Source organism: Syngnathus floridae, unplaced genomic scaffold (assembly GCF_059516105.1).
Source record: "Syngnathus floridae isolate MCC-2025c unplaced genomic scaffold, RoL_Sflo_1.0 HiC_scaffold_33, whole genome shotgun sequence".
NCBI classification, from domain to species: domain Eukaryota; kingdom Metazoa; phylum Chordata; class Actinopteri; order Syngnathiformes; family Syngnathidae; genus Syngnathus; species Syngnathus floridae.
Genome location: NW_028284062.1, coordinates 282,358 through 298,832, shown reverse-complemented (window position 1 = coordinate 298,832; position 16,475 = coordinate 282,358). Strand labels below are relative to the sequence as shown.

Sequence of the window (16,475 nt, the reverse complement as noted above, 5' to 3'; positions counted from 1 at the left end):
TGTAACAGATTAGGCAGTATAATCACATATGTTAACTTGAGAGTGCCCACACTCAATCTACTTATCGTGATGTGTTAAATCAATTACTGTTAGACATTATTTGTCTGATAATCTACCAAATCTTTGAATTGAAGAATTTGTGATTTAATTAATAGCTTGTTCAGGGTAATCAGACTTGTATATAATTCTAATGGCCTTCTTTTGAAAACTATACTGAATTACAACTTTGGATCTTATATTACTTTGCAACAATCTACTCGGTGACAGATTAGGCAGTATAATCACATATGTTAACTTCAGTGCCCACACTGTATTTATTTATGGTTATTTGTTAAATCAAGTACTGTTAGACATGAAATAGGAAGTGTTTAACATAAATGTTATGGCTACTCACCATTGTAGCTCGCTCCTGGTCAATGATATGAGCCTCTTCTTGCAGTGGAAAATTTGCAGCCAACAAACACCGTGGAACCTAAAGGAATGAAATTAAACATTAACATTTCGCCCGGACCAACATTCACACGTACAACGCAACGCGGCTACACTTCTGCTATTACAAACGTAAATCTCCTTAAACACAACGAGTGTTACTTACCGTGTACGCTCTAGGCAAAATTGGATGTGATGCAATTCCAAATCTATCTGAAACGGCAGTTAAAAGTAGAGTTACATCAAGTTTTCTTTTTTAATCAACACAATCATTTACAACCGTTGACCAGAAAGAATCGTCGAAATTCGACGTCCCCCACAAACGCCACGCTCACTCGCTTTTCAGGGCAACAAAAGTACTTCTTTTTAAAAACGATGAGTTGTACTTACCGTGTACGCTCTGGACGGTCCAGTTGCAAGCAGAAAATAAAAATATTTCTCTTGTTAGTCGTATGTTACCATCCGCTGTGTCTTTGTCAACATCGCCGCCATTTTCCTACTTCCTGCTGCGAGCCACGCCCACGGATTTAAATTTGGGCGGAAGCTCTTTCCATTGGCGTCGTTTTCGCGTATAGCAAATCCGATTGGTTGGGAAGGGGGCACGGTTATGCAGCCGAGGAGTCCTGTGATCGGTGGGATGTAAAGTAGGCGTCGACGTCACGTCCGCGTCACGTGACCACGACGTGGCAGACGTCAAATAGCAACCGCTGTTTTGTTTAGTAGACTTACAGTTGTTATGCATTGACATAATGGCGCACACACCAAATAGATTTAAATAAATTAAATAATTCTTCTGCCCACTCTCTTTTAAACAAGTTAACTCTCCCCGCGGATTTGAATTCCGGCGAAAGTTACGCCCATCGACGTCACGTATGTCACGTGACCACGACGTGGCAGATGTCATATAGCAACCGCTGTTTTGTTTAGTAGATTTACAGTTGTTATGCATTGGCATAATGGTGTGCACTCAAAATAGATTTAAATAAATTAAATATTTCTTCTGCCTACTCCCTTTTAAACAAGTTAACTCTGCCCACGTCCATTGACGTCTTGTCTGCGTCACGTGACCACGACGTAGCGACGTCATATAGTAACCGCTGTTTTGACCAGTAGACTTAGTTATTATGCGTTGACATAATGGCGCACTGGTTAGCATGGCCACCTCTTAAGCATGATGATGCGGGTTCGACGCCTGATCAATGTTAGCATGGAGTGAGCTGAAGTGCATGGCGCTGAAGATTTGAATCTTTGAAATGCGCTGAGGTCTGACATATCAGGCAGAATGGTTTGCCATCACGTTCAACAAAAAATAGAAACTTTCCCACTCTGATTAAAACGTCCTGTGTTCATCTACGTATTTTCGTTTTGCTGTGCATCTTTTCCCTGCCATTTCGAGAGCCCAATTGACACTCATAGTTTAAAGAAATGTGTTTGCCCATCCTACTTTGTGGAATTTCACCACATGCGCTTTTGACCAAAATACCAAATTGAACTCAAGTGAAGCCAACACGCACAACCCCCCCCCCCCACACACACACACACACACACACACACAAATGTTGATATGAACATAAAAGAGCCGCATGCGGTTCGGGAGTTGCGGCTTGGCCAAACCTGTACTATACAACTTTATTTGTATAAAATTTTCACAACAGCTGTCACACAAACAAAGCGGGAAAAACCGAAGACGTGCGTGTTCCGCCCACGCTGGATTTATTTGCACCTTTGAAAAGACACCGTATTGCCGCAGATGTGGCAAAGAGTACTTTTGGGCATCTGAGACGGAAGGACGTCCAAAGCATCACGTCACCTGCTCTGGTAGGCATGGTGGTGGGACGTTGAGGTCAACCGCTTTGGGGTTGGCTGACTCTTTGATCGCAGGATGCCACACACTTGAAGACAGAAGCAGAAAAGCAGAGCTAAATGCAAAATGTACTCACCGGTGACTCCAATTTTTTTCCCCCCTGAAGAAACAGCTGGACGGGTGGCCCCGGCTGGCCAGTGGGACTCTTGTTATTCTGACCCTTTTTAGTGCGCGTTTGGGGCAACAACCGTTTTTTGTGGCGCTCTCTTCTGGTTCAAAAGTGCCCTGCATGTGAATTTGCTTTTCCTGCCTTCTGATTGGATGAGCGCCGGTGTGACGCGGTGCCTCTGTCACCGTGGCGGGGGGTATACGTTGGCATCGGAGCGTCTGCCAACGTCTGAGACCGGCTGGCAGTGTATCGGAGGTGTCGAGTGCGGTGCCGCTGGAGCTCACTCACCAGCTGGTGTTAGGGCCACAGAATGAAGGCCAAGGAGAAGAATAGAAAGAGAAACAGAAACTTCTCCTCCAATTGTTTGATTTGTCTCTTCTGAGCTTCGATGAATTCTTTCAGCTCTTTGTTCCTCTAGGACGGACAAATGGAAAGTGGCATTCAAAAGCCAGTAAGCGTGCAAGTAAGTGCCGGGCTGGCTTTGGGCCCTTACCTGTTGCGCGCTGTGCAGCAGATCCATTCTCTCTTGGAGGATGCAAGCGTCGCGCTCCCTCAACTCGCACATCAGGGCTCGCTTCCATTGGTCCACGGCGCTCCTAAGCTCTTCTCTCTGATCCGCCGTCAGCACGTCATTCACGCCAGCGTGGCTGGCTTTTTCGCCGTCCGTGGCGGGGCAGTCCCGCTGCGGTAGCGCCTCGTACAACATGGCCTCCAGCTCCAGGATCCTCTGGGCCGCAATCCTCGTCCATCAGTGGTCCGGCGGGAGATTTGAGGGCGGCTTACCTTATGAGCCTGGTCCATGGAACACTTCCTGAAGTCCAACTCTTCATCCAGGTAGCCCTTCTGCTTGCAGAACATATCCTAGCACAGCTCAAGGTCAGAATTGTTGGGGCACATTGCCGGAGTTCCCCTTGGCTGATGTCGCGTGTCTGTCTACCTTCTCACTTTCAATGTCCAACATCTTCTGTTGAAGTGCTGACTTGGTCACTTTGATGTATTCTAACCACTGAGGAAAGGCTGCTGTCACATAAGCAGAATGCGAGAGCGTGCGTGGACGTGCGCGTTACCTTCTCGGCTAGGGTGAGAAGGGTCCTGGCGTGAATCACGACCACCTGCTCCTCGTTGGTGAGATTCTGCAAGAGCCCAAAGGCACAGCGTCAACAAGCTTCTTTCAGCGCAAAGCCTTCCAAAAGTCACATTTGAGCCGCCGAGTCTCGTGGAGTGCGAACATAAGGAGTTCGACATACACTTACGGCGTTATAGCCCAGGATGTCCAGCTTCTTCATCAGATCACTGATGACGATGTCCGGGGGAAAGGCGCAAGGAGCAATGTAAGGTGTTCTGGGACCTCGGGTTAAGGTTAGGGTTGCGAGGGACGCCTTACGTACGCTCACGCCCTCGGCCTCGCAGTAGATCTGCAAAGGGCTGAGGCCGTCTGGGAAACGGACTTGCAGAAACTTCAAGACGGGGGAGCGCCACTCCCTCTCCTGAAAGGCAGAGGCATGCATCCGTCCGTCCGTCCGTCCGTCCGTCACATCTCTGGCCTCAACACGCTTGTGCGAGTCTTCCCACCTCCAGCTCCAGGATGCGGAACTCAAGCAGTTCGTTTTGGTCTCGGATATCCTGGATGTGCTCTTTCAGACGCGCTTCTTCCGCCTCCATCCGCCTGACCTGAAAAGACAGTCAGACCTCATCTGCGGGGCTTCCCGACAGGTGTGACGCCAAGCGACTCCGCCCAGCGCCTTTCTTTCCGTCACCTTTTCGGCCAACTGCTGATTGCTCTGACGCAGCAGCTGCTTCTCCTCCACCCACTTGACATTCTAGAAGAGACAAACGCGTGGACAGCTTTGGAATGTTGTGTCATTTTCATCCACAAATTCTTTGGTTGACTGGAAAATGACATTTGCTTTTCTCCGCATTTTCCCAGCCACGTTCGGGGGGGGGGGGGGGGGGGGGGGGGTTGGTCCAGTAATGCCAGACGGATGAGTGACTGAAGAATGTAGCTATTTTGTCTGAGAAAAAGGTGTGCTCATTGATGAGCTTACCTGTCCTTGTTGCTTCAGCGCTGACTCCAGATCTGCTACTCTGCTTTGATAGTGACCCATTTCTACCATCAGCTTTTCTCTGGTCTGAAAGGAGGAGGAGGGAGGCTCCTCCTCCTCCTTTCAGACCAGAGAACACCCGAGGCTGGGTGAGAACGGGGAGGCTGCGACCCGGCCGGGGGTTGCGGGAAGGGGCGCCACCTTGATCTCCTTCTCGGCGTCGTAGTCCCCTTTCGCTGGTCTGGGCTAGCAGAGCGTAGGCTCGTTGCAGCGCTTGATATTCTTGCGTCAGCTGGCGGTAGCGAAGCTCCGCCTCTTCATGCACACACCAATGCAACACAGCACTAGTACCAGAATCAGTCAGACCGGCGACAAAGCACCCGCGACGCAAAGACGAGTCCGATTCCAGGCTGAAGAGGAATGTTTGGTGCCAATACGCTGGCAGAAATGGCGGGCTACCTCTTCGGGTTCCGTGTCGGGGGTTCTGTCGGTGTGAAAAGACAAGGACGATCCGTCCGAGTCCACCAACACGTCTTCGTCGTAGCCGTAAAATGTTTCGATGACCTGCGGGCGCGGAAGCAAACATCTCTCTGAACAAACTGAAGCGACACCTCACGATGAATCGACGAGAGGAACGATAGCGAGAAAAAGGCCATTTCATCTTGCGCAACACCAAGCAGCCGCAAACAAACAGACTCACCTTGCAGGACCTCACGCTTTGTTCCTCCTCAGAGATTCTCGACGTCGGTATCGTAGCAGCAAATCTCTCTCCTGTCGACACAAATAATCCGCCTTTGAGATTCTTTGGATGCAAAGGGAACGAACGGCTCCGGCGCAGAAACAAACGCGACTCACAATGACATTTCTGACATGAGCTCCTGTCTCCAGAGCCTGAAAAACACGTCACCGGCGATGATTGGAGGGACGCTCGTCTTTTCCAAAAGTGACAACTACAGGGTGTGTCAGGGTTTTCCAGATTATCTTTATCGTATCATTGTGTTGCTTTGACTTTGACTGCGACCTGTAATAAATAATATTATTTATCCCTTATTTATCCCTATCGCTTATCCCTTCCTACACAAAGTCGTAAAACACCCCTTGCTATGTTTTGACTAGAGGTCAAGGGCTTCCTCTATTCAATCCACTCTTACACCCACCCTGTTTCTCTTAATTAAAATGCTCGTGCAGGAGCCGAGAGTCAGACTTCATTCGTACAACGGATGGACTCTCCACCTGCAGGTGTCCAAAAGAACTTACTTGTCTCCCGTGTGGTTCTTGCAAAATAAGTTGGAGCGAGCGCAACTCTAACAGGGTGCATTTTGCCACTAGCTGCCTACGGACAATGACGTCGCGCTCGCGGCTCATGGTTGACGGGCTGAGCAGCCGGGCAAGTCCGTCGTTTTCAGCGCACAGCGAGTGGCAAAGGCGCTGACACAACGGGAGCTTTGAGCTGCTGAAAACGGCAAAACAAGTCTAAAGCGTGTTCAAACGCGTGCGCACAATGCTCCTGCTTGAAAGGTCGGAATTTAAGGGGCCAATTTTTTGGATGGCGGCCGCCGGCCAAGCTTTGGACGGAAAAGGTTTCCTGGCGACAGCGAGCGAGCGCGGCGCTGCCGTACGTGCACCGAGTCGCCTGCCTGAAGACCTTGGACAAGTCGTCGATGATGTGCCGCTGCTCCACAACTTGAAGGAACTCCATTTCACCGTCCTGCTGGCCGCAACCGCGGTCCAGGTCATTGAGCGAACTAGGCCTTCTCTGTGGAACACAAATGCAGTGGACTCTGTTGGCACGCCGCCGTTGTCCGCGTCGACTTACCAAGCTTGCCATCTCCTCGTTCTCCTGGGTGACAAAGCGCACTTTGTTTTCAAGGCGACACAGCACCAGCGAGAGTTCTTCATTCTTCCTGCTCAGGCGTTTGTTTTTGTACAGGAGTGGCAGAAATTGGCTTTCTGTTTCTCTCAGTCGCTTTAGCTGCAAGCATGAAGTGCGGGATGTGAAAGACGCACAACACGCGGGCCAGAACGTATCCATTCCTTTTGCATCGGTTTGAACGGAATCGTGGCTTTGGCTCCCAATAAAAGACATCTACCAGGCAACCGACTCGCCGCGCCGCTCAACTAATAAGCAAGCGCAATGGGTGCCTCGCTGGATGGCGCGCATCAAACGTAGCGCAAACCTTCAAGCGTGCCGTCAATAAATTACCAGTTCATTGCGCTCTTCAGAAAGCAGGGCGTTTCGATCCTCCAGTTTCCTGATGACTGCGCTGAGCTCAGCGATTTTCAGATGAAACCGTCGCGTGTCCCGATCCTCCTGAGACTGAAAACGCCCCGCAACACACACACACAAGCACTCGTTCAAAGTTCAAAACTGTTTTTGTGCTACCTTCCTCCAGCAACGAACTAAGTCATGCGTACTGCAAGTGTGTGATGAGGTGGCTTACGCAATGAAGAGGATTGCTAGTAGCGGCGTTGACCCCACTTCCAGGGTAGTTTAGGCCCGCCCTTTGGGAATCCCTCAGGGCAGCGATCTGCTGCTCGGCAGCCTGAGTCTGCAGCTGAAGGCGGTGGACGTGGCCGGCCCCAGGGCTTCATCCAAAACACTAACCGCTCTGTCTTTCAGCTTGATCTCATCCGTCTGGATGTACAAACGGGGAGCGCTCAGGCAGGCGGGCAAACTCATTTGCCAGAATTGTGACAAAAACAAAGAGAGCAACCGGCCAATTTTTTTCTGGAATCGACTAGAACACCTTTGCTGTGACAAAAGCGAAGCGAGCAACCGGACATTTTCTTCTTGTGAAATAGAATAGAATAGAATGCCTTAGGTGTCATTGCACTGCAGGTATACAACGAAATTGGGAACATAGCCACGCACCGCGCATCTGATCAGTCCTACCAGTCGGCGGATCTCCCTCTCGCAGTCTCTCTTGGTTCGGCTCAGCTCCTCCCGATGCTGGTGATGAGCCGATCGGAGCTCGGCCGCTCGGGACTGCCAGGCCTGCTGGGCCGCTGCCAGGGCTTCTTCCGCGCTCCTGGTGGAGGCGACACCGCTCGGTCTCCCGACACCGCCGCGTCTCCTCCACCTCCGCCAGCAAAGCGCCCCCCCTCCTCACCTGAGCAGACATTGCGCCACACCGGGCCGTTGAGACCGCAACGGAGCGCCGCGACGCTTACTGGGGACAAGCTACACAATACGGTAGCGGCCGCATCGAAGCCCGACGTGGCGTGCGGATAGTCAGACACGGATAGAGCGGATCACCTTGTCCATGGAGCCGTCCCTCAGGCTGAGGACCAAGGCATTCAGTCGCTGGATCTCTCCATCTTTGATTTTGATCACTCTCATCAGCTCCATTTCATGCTGCCGCAGTAATGTCTCCCTGGTAATGGCTAACTCTTTCTGCTTCTCCTCATGGAGTTTGCTTTTGAGTTCCGTCATGGCGGCGGTGGCACGGTGGTGCTCCGCCCGCAGGTCCTGACTTCTCTCTCTCTCCAGACAGCTGACCTGACATGACTTAGACTTAGACAAACTTTATTGTCATCTTGTCTGCACATGGTGCATACAAAACGAAATTCCGTTGCATACGTCTTACAACAAAGTAGTGATATTGCAGTTGAATAGAAGTAACATATCCTATGAAAATATATATATATACATATATACTATATATATATATATATATATATTAAAAATAAGTATAAAGTGCAGCAGTGATAATTATGCAATAGTGCAAGTAGGCAAAACAGTATTCAAGAGTGTGCAGAGGAATGCTAAACCATGTATTAAACTTCTATTTAAAGGGTTTATACAAGTTCAGTAAAGTTGGTAGTGCGAGATAGTGCAAGATAGAGGTCCGTAGTGTCATAAAGTACAGTTCTGTGAATGTGTGATGCAGAGTTCAGTTTAGAGCTCAACAGTTCTAGTGTTCAACAGTCTGATGACAGCAGGGAAAAAGCTGTTGCAGAACCTGGTGGACCTGCAGCGGATGCTGCAAACCTCTTCCCAGAGGGCAGCAGGGAGAACAGTCCATGGTGGGGGTGTGATGGGTCATTGATGATGTTACGGGCACGGGACATGCAGCGCTGAGATGAAATGTCCTGAATGGAGGGAAGAGGAGCCCCTATGATCCTCTCTGCTGTCCTCACCACTCTCCTCACGTTCTTCCAATCGGAGGCGGTGCAGCCTCCACACCACACAGAGAGACAGCTTGTCAGAATGCTCTCTATGGTGCTCCTGTAGAACGTCCTCATGATGGGTGGGGGCAGGTGGGCTCTCCTCATCCTCCGCAGGAAGTACAAGCGCTTCTGTGCCCTCTTGACCAGTGCCGTAGTGTTCATAGTCCAGGTGAGGTCTTCTGTGATGTGGACCCCCAGGAATTTGGTGGTGCTGACCACCTCCACAGCTGAGCTGTTGATGATCAGTGGAGCGTGGTGAGGCTGTTTTTTCCTGAAGTCGACGATGATCTTCTTCATCTTCTCCTCATTCAGGATCAGGCTGTTTTCTCTGCACCAGCCCACCAGCTGCTCCACCTCCTCTCTGTAGTCCAGGTCGTTGTTGTCTCTGATGAGCCCCACCACCGTTGTGTCGTCTGCTGACTTCACGATGTGATTGGTGGTGAACCTGAGGACGCAGTCGTGTGTCATCAGGGTGCACAGCAGGGGGCTCAGGACGCAGCCCTGAAGGGAGCCTGTGCTGAGGGTGATGACATCAGAGGTGTTCTGTCCGACCCGGACTGACTGAGGTCTGTTGGTGAGGAAGTCTAGCAGCCAGTTGCGAAGGGGTGTGTTGAAGCCCAGGTGTTCCAATTTTCCTACCAGATGCTGTGGGATGATGGTGTTAAACGCTGAGCTGAAGTCCAGGAACAGCCTCCGCACATGGGTGTTCTTCTCCTCCAGGTGAGCCAGGCTCAGGTGAAGAACGGAGGAGATGGCGTCCTGAGTGGAGCGGTTTTGCCGGTCGGCAAACTGGAACGGGTCAAATAATAGGGGGAGTCTGGAAACGATGTGACCTTTAAGCAGCCTTTCGAAGCACTTCATCATAACCGGAGTCAGTGCAACAGGCCGGTAATCATTAAATGAGGTGATTTGAGGTTTCTTCGGCACCGGAATGATGGAGGCAGTCTTAAAGCACGCCGGCACTGTGGCTTGGCCCAGCGAGGTGTTAAAAATGTCTGTGATGACCCCAGCCAGATGACTTGCACATTCCCTGAACACACGCCCAGGAATGTTGTCGGGGCCAGGGGCCTTACAGGGGTTGACTCTCCTCAGGGTCTTCAACACATCGGCGGAGTCAAGGCAGAGTACCTCCTCTTCCTGATGGGGGACAGTTTTAACTGCTGGAGTGCCGTTTAGTGCCTCGAACCTCCCAAAGAAGTTATTTAGACCATTTAGAAAGTCAGCATCAACTACACCCACCGGGGGGGGGGAGGGTGAGTTGTAGTCTGTAATCGCCCGTATGCCTTGCCACATACTCCTGATGTTTTTGACGTCGTGGAAACGATCCTGAAATTTTCGACTGCGGTCTCGCTTCGCTATCCTGATGGCACGGTTCAAGTTGGCTCTCGCTGTCCTCAGTGTCTCCTTGTCGCCAGACTTGAAGGCAGAGTTCCGCGCTCGTAGCGTTTGACGTACCTCCTCAGTCATCCAGGGTCGTTGGTTGCCCCGGGTGATGATATTCTTAGTGGTGCTGACGTCCTCGGTGCATTTGTTGATGTAGGCTGACACAGTCATGGCACACGCATGTCTAATCTACATCGGGAAAACTGGGAGGGAGGGAGGCAGGCAGGGAGGCAGGCAGGAAGGCAGGCAGGGAGGCAGGCAGGGAGGCAGGCAGTGTCTGTCTGTTGAGGTTTTCACCTTGTTCTTCTCCTGCTGAAGTTCTAACTGGACGTCCATCAGTTTGGTTCTCAGCTCGTCATTGGCGGCCTGAAGGGCGTCCGTTCGCTCCGCCTTGGCCCGCCCTGCCGGAGCTCGTTTGGACATCTCTTACTCGAGTCTCGCCCGGTCGTCAGTCAGAGATCACAACATTTGTACCTGGAGAGCACAAACGCAGCGCTGTTTTCCACTGGCTTCGAACTCAACTTCAATCGGTACCGTAACTTACAACATCATAAACATAGAACTAGCTTGACTTATTCATTGAATAAATGCATTTGGTTCTTCAAAACTGCATCACGCAACATAGCGTGACCGAGACGGCCGTTATCCACCTGCGTGAAGTTATTTGGTGAAATGAATGAGATGTTTAAGACACCATCGTTCTGTCTCTATGTAGATGAAGGTAAATAATCGATTGCTGAAGGTCCAAAGGTGTTGTGATAAACAAATAAACATATTAGTGATTAGTGACATATTTGTGATAAACATATTAGGCAGGATAATCACATATGTTAACGTGACTGCCCACACTGTATTTATTTATGGTTATTTGTTAAATCGAGTACTGTTAGACATGAAATAGGAAGTGTTTAACATAAATGGAAGACGAAAGGGGTACTCACCATTGTAGCTCCTGCTGGTCAATGATACGAGCCTCTTCTTGCAGTGGAAAACATACAGCCAACAAACACCGTGGAACCTAAAGGAATGAAATTAAACATTAACATTTAGCCTCAACCAACATTCACAGATACAACGCAACGCAAACTACACAAACGTAAATCTTTTTAAACACAATGAGTTGTACTTACCGTGTACGCTCTAGACGGTCCACTTGCAAGCGGAAAATAAAGATATTTCTGTTGATAATCGTCGTGTTTGTATCCGGTGTCTCGCTCAAGGCCATTGCGCCCACAGATTTGAATTTTGGCGAGAGTTCAGCCTATTGACGTCATTTCCGCGGTGTAATACCCGCATATCTGAAACGGCAAAGTTAAGAGTAGAGTTAAATAAAGTTTTTAGTCAACGCAATAATTTACAACCGTTGACCAGTCGAAATAATCGTCGAAATTTGGCGTCTGTGGCTGGAAGCAGACGCCGAGTTCGACATTCCTCCCAAACGCCACACTCCCTTGCTTTTCAGGGCTAAAAAAAAACAGTTGTAATTACCTTGTACGCTCTAGACGGTCAAGTTGCAAGCTGAAAACAAAAATATTTGCCTTGTTAGTCATCGTGTTACTAACAGCTGTGTCTTGTTTGCCAGAACTGCCGCTTTCCTACTTCCTGTTGCAAGCCACGCCCACGGATTATAATTTTGCCGTGAGTTCCGCCTATTGACGTCATGTCCGCGTCACATGACTGCGACGTAATATTATCTAAAACTGTTTGTGCGGTATTGTGTTGTTCTGTGCGGTATTGTGTTATTCTGTGCGGCGTCGTGTTGTTCTGTGCGGCGTCGTGTTGTTCAGTGCGACGTCGTGTTGTTCAGTGCGGCATGGTGTTGTTCAGTGCGGCATGGTGTTGTTCAGTGCGGCATGGTGTTGTTCAGTGCGGCATAATGTTGTTCAGTGCGGCATGGTGTTGTTCAGTGCGGCATGGTGTTGTTCAGTGCGGCATGCTGTTGTTCAGTGCGGCATGGTGTTGTTCAGTGCGGCATAATGTTGTTCAGTGCGCCATAATGTTGTTCAGTGCGGCATGGTGTTGTTCAGTGCGGGATGGTGTTGTTCAGTGCAGGATGGTGTTGTTCAGTGCGGCACGGTGTTGTTCAATGCGGCATGGTGTTGTTCAGTGCGGGATGGTGTTGTTCAGTGCGGCATGGTGTTGTTCAGTGCGGCATAATGTTGTTCAGTGCGGCATGGTGTTGTTCAGTGCGGCATGGTGTTGTTCAGTGCGGCATGGTGTTGTTCAGTGCGGCATGGTGTTGTTCAGTGCGGAATGGTGTTGTTCAGTGCGGCATGGTGTTGTTCAGTCCGGGATGGTGTTGTTCAATGCGGGATCGTGTTGTTCAGTGCGGGGTGGTGTTGTTCAGTGCGGGATGGTGTTGTTCAGTGCGGCATGGTGTTGTTCAATGCGGCATGGTGTTGTTCAGTGCGGGATGGTGTTGTTCATTGCGGCATGGTGTTGTTCAGTGCGGCATGGTGTTGTTCAGTGCGGCATGGTGTTGTTCAGTGCGGCATGGTGTTGTTCAGTGCGGCATAATGTTGTTCAGTGCGGCATGGTGTTGTTCAGTGTGGAAAGGTGTTGTTCAGTGCAGGATGGTGTTGTTCAGTGCGGCATGGTGTTGTTCAATGCAGGATCGTGTTGTTCAGTGCAGCATAATGTTGTTCAGTGCAGCATGGTGTTGTTCAGTGCGGCATGGTGTTGTTCAATGCGGCATGGTGTTGTTCACTGCGGGATCGTGTTGTTCAGTGCGGCATAATGTTGTTCAGTGCAGCATGGTGTTGTTCAGTGCGGCATGGTGTTGTTCAGTGCGACATAATGTTGTTTAGTGCGGCATAATGTTGTTCAGTGCGGCATAATGTTGTTCAGTGCGGCATGGTGTTGTTCAGTGCGGCATGGTGTTGTTCAGTGCGGCATGGTGTTGTTCAGTGCAGGATGGTGTTGTTCAGTGCGGCATGGTGTTGTTCAATGCGGCATGGTGTTGTTCAGTGCGGGATGGTGTTGTTCAGTGCAGGATGGTGTTGTTCAGTGCGGCATGGTGTTGTTCAGTGCGGAATGGTGTTGTTCAGTGCGGCATGGTGTTGTTCAGTGCGGCATGGTGTTGTTCAGTGCAGGATGGTGTTGTTCGATGCGGGATGGTGTTGTTCAGTGCGGCATGGTGTTGTTCAGTGCGGCATGGTGTTGTTCAGTGCGGCATAATGTTGTTCAGTGCGGCATGGTGTTGTTCAGTGCGGCATGGTGTTGTTCAGTGCGGCATGGTGTTGTTCAGTGCGGCATGGTGTTGTTCAGTGCGGCATAATGTTGTCCAGTGCGCCATAATGTTGTTCAGTGCGGCATGGTGTTGTTTAGTGCGGGATGGTGTTGTTCAGTGCAGGATGGTGTTGTTCAGTGCGGCATGGTGTTGTTCAATGCGGCATGGTGTTGTTCAGTGCGGGATGGTGTTGTTCAGTGCGGCATGGTGTTGTTCAGTGCGGCATAATGTTGTTCAGTGCGGCATGGTGTTGTTCAGTGCGGCATGGTGTTGTTCAGTGCGGCATGGTGTTGTTCAGTGCGGCATGGTGTTGTTCAGTGCGGAATGGTGTTGTTCAGTGCGGCATGGTGTTGTTCAGTGCGGGATGGTGTTGTTCAATGCGGGATCGTGTTGTTCAGTGCGGGGTGGTGTTGTTCAGTGCAGGATGGTGTTGTTCAGTGCAGGATGGTGTTGTTCAGTGCGGCATGGTGTTGTTCAATGCAGGATCGTGTTGTTCAGTGCAGCATAATGTTGTTCAGTGCAGCATGGTGTTGTTCAGTGCGGCATGGTGTTGTTCAATGCGGCATGGTGTTGTTCAGTGCGGGATGGTGTTGTTCAGTGCGGCATGGTGTTTTTCAGTGCGGCATAATGTTGTTCAGTGCGGCATGGTGTTGTTCAGTGCGGCATGGTGTTGTTCAGTGCAGGATGGTGTTGTTCAGTGCGGCATGGTGTTGTTCAATGCAGGATCGTGTTGTTCAGTGCAGCATAATGTTGTTCAGTGCAGCATGGTGTTGTTCAGTGCGGCATGGTGTTGTTCAATGCGGCATGGTGTTGTTCACTGCGGGATGGTGTTGTTCAATGCGGGATCGTGTTGTTCAGTGCGGCATAATGTTGTTCAGTGCAGCATGGTGTTGTTCAGTGCGGCATGGTGTTGTTCAGTGCGACATAATGTTGTTTAGTGCGGCATAATGTTGTTCAGTGCGGCATAATGTTGTTCAGTGCGGCATGGTGTTGTTCAGTGCGGCATGGTGTTGTTCAGTGCGGCATGGTGTTGTTCAGTGCAGGATGGTGTTGTTCAGTGCGGCATGGTGTTGTTTAATGCGGCATGGTGTTGTTCAGTGCGGGATGGTGTTGTTCAGTGCAGGATGGTGTCGTTCAGTGCGGCATGGTGTTGTTCAGTGCGGAATGGTGTTGTTCAGTGCGGCATGGTGTTGTTCAGTGCGGCATGGTGTTGTTCAGTGCAGGATGGTGTTGTTCAATGCGGGATCGTGTTGTTCAGTGCGGCATGGTGTTGTTCAGTGCGGCATGGTGTTGTTCAGTGCGGCATAATGTTGTTCAGTGCGGCATGGTGTTGTTCAGTGCGGCATGGTGTTGTTCAGTGCGGCATGGTGTTGTTCAGTGCGGCATGGTGTTGTTCAGTGCGGCATAATGTTGTCCAGTGCGCCATAACGTTGTTCAGTGCGGCATGGTGTTGTTTAGTGCGGGATGGTGTTGTTCAGTGCAGGATGGTGTTGTTCAGTGCGGCATGGTGTTGTTCAATGCGGCATGGTGTTGTTCAGTGCGGGATGGTGTTGTTCAGTGCGCCATGGTGTTGTTCAGTGCGGCATAATGTTGTTCAGTGCGGCATGGTGTTGTTCAGTGCGGCATGGTGTTGTTCAGTGCGGCATGGTGTTGTTCAGTGCGGCATGGTGTTGTTCAGTGCGGAATGGTGTTGTTCAGTGCGGCATGGTGTTGTTCAGTGCGGGATGGTGTTCAATGCGGGATCGTGTTGTTCAGTGCGGGGTGGTGTTGTTCAGTGCAGGATGGTGTTGTTCAGTGCAGGATGGTGTTGTTCAGTGCGGCATGGTGTTGTTCAATGCAGGATCGTGTTGTTCAGTGCAGCATAATGTTGTTCAGTGCAGCATGGTGTTGTTCAGTGCGGCATGGTGTTGTTCAATGCGGCATGGTGTTGTTCAGTGCGGGATGGTGTTGTTCAGTGCGGCATGGTGTTTTTCAGTGCGGCATAATGTTGTTCAGTGCGGCATGGTGTTGTTCAGTGCGGCATGGTGTTGTTCAGTGCGACATAATGTTGTTCAGTGCGGCATAATGTTGTTCAGTGCGGCATGGTGTTGTTCAGTGCGGCATGGTGTTGTTCAGTGCGGCATGGTGTTGTTCAGTGCGGCATGGTGTTGTTCAGTGCAGGATGGCGTTGTTCAGTGCAGGATGGTGTTGTTCAATGCGGCATGGTGTTGTTCAGTGCGGGATGGTGTTGTTCAGTGCAGGATGGTGTTGTTCAGTGCGGCATGGTGTTGTTCAGTGCGGAATGGTGTTGTTCAGTGCGGCATGGTGTTGTTCAGTGCGGCATGGTGTTGTTCAGTGCAGGATGGTGTTGTTCAATGCGGGATGGTGTTGTTCAGTGCGGGATGGTGTTGTTCAGTGCGGCATGGTGTTGTTCAGTGCGGCATAATGTTGTTCAGTGCGGCATAATGTTGTTCAGTGCGGGATGGTGTTGTTCATTGCGGCATGGTGTTGTTCAGTGCGGCATGGTGTTGTTCAGTGCGGCATGGTGTTGTTCAGTGCGGGATGGTGTTGTTCAGTGCAGGATGGTGTTGTTCAGTGCGGCATGGTGTTGTTCAGTGCGGCATGGTGTTGTTCATTTCGGCATAATGTTGTTCAGTGCGGCATAATGTTGTTTAGTGCGGCATGGTGTTGTTCAGTGCAGGATGGTGTTGTTCAGTGCGGCATGGTGTTGTTTAATGCGGCATGGTGTTGTTCAGTGCGGGATGGTGTTGTTCAGTGCAGGATGGTGTCGTTCAGTGCGGCATGGTGTTGTTCAGTGCGGAATGGTGTTGTTCAGTGCGGCATGGTGTTGTTTAGTGCGGGATGGTGTTGTTCAGTGCAGGATGGTGTTGTTCAGTGCGGCATGGTGTTGTTCAATGCGGCATGGTGTTGTTCAGTGCGGGATGGTGTTGTTCAGTGCGCCATGGTGTTGTTCAGTGCGGCATAATGTTGTTCAGTGCGGCATGGTGTTGTTCAGTGCGGCATGGTGTTGTTCAGTGCGGCATGGTGTTGTTCAGTGCGGCATGGTGTTGTTCAGTGCGGAATGGTGTTGTTCAGTGCGGCATGGTGTTGTTCAGTGCGGGATGGTGTTCAATGCGGGATCGTGTTGTTCAGTGCGGGGTGGTGTTGTTCAGTGCAGGATGGTGTTGTTCAGTGCAGGATGGTGTTGTTCAGTGCGGCATGGTGTTGTTCAATGCAGGATCGTGTTGTTCAGTGCAGCATAATGTTGTT

At 50.5% G+C, this 16,475-nt stretch overlaps 1 long non-coding RNA gene across 1 annotated transcript; it reads right to left on the bottom strand.

Moving 5' to 3' along the window:
* Positions 1-3,661: 3,661 nt before the first annotated feature.
* On the bottom strand, positions 3,662-4,315 carry LOC148378594 (uncharacterized). The gene is made up of 3 exons (XR_015855758.1): positions 4,160-4,315; positions 3,975-4,073; positions 3,662-3,889 (listed from the first exon to the last, which is right to left on the bottom strand). It is a non-coding gene; the product is annotated as an uncharacterized LOC148378594 (long non-coding RNA).
* Positions 4,316-16,475: the final 12,160 nt, after the last annotated feature.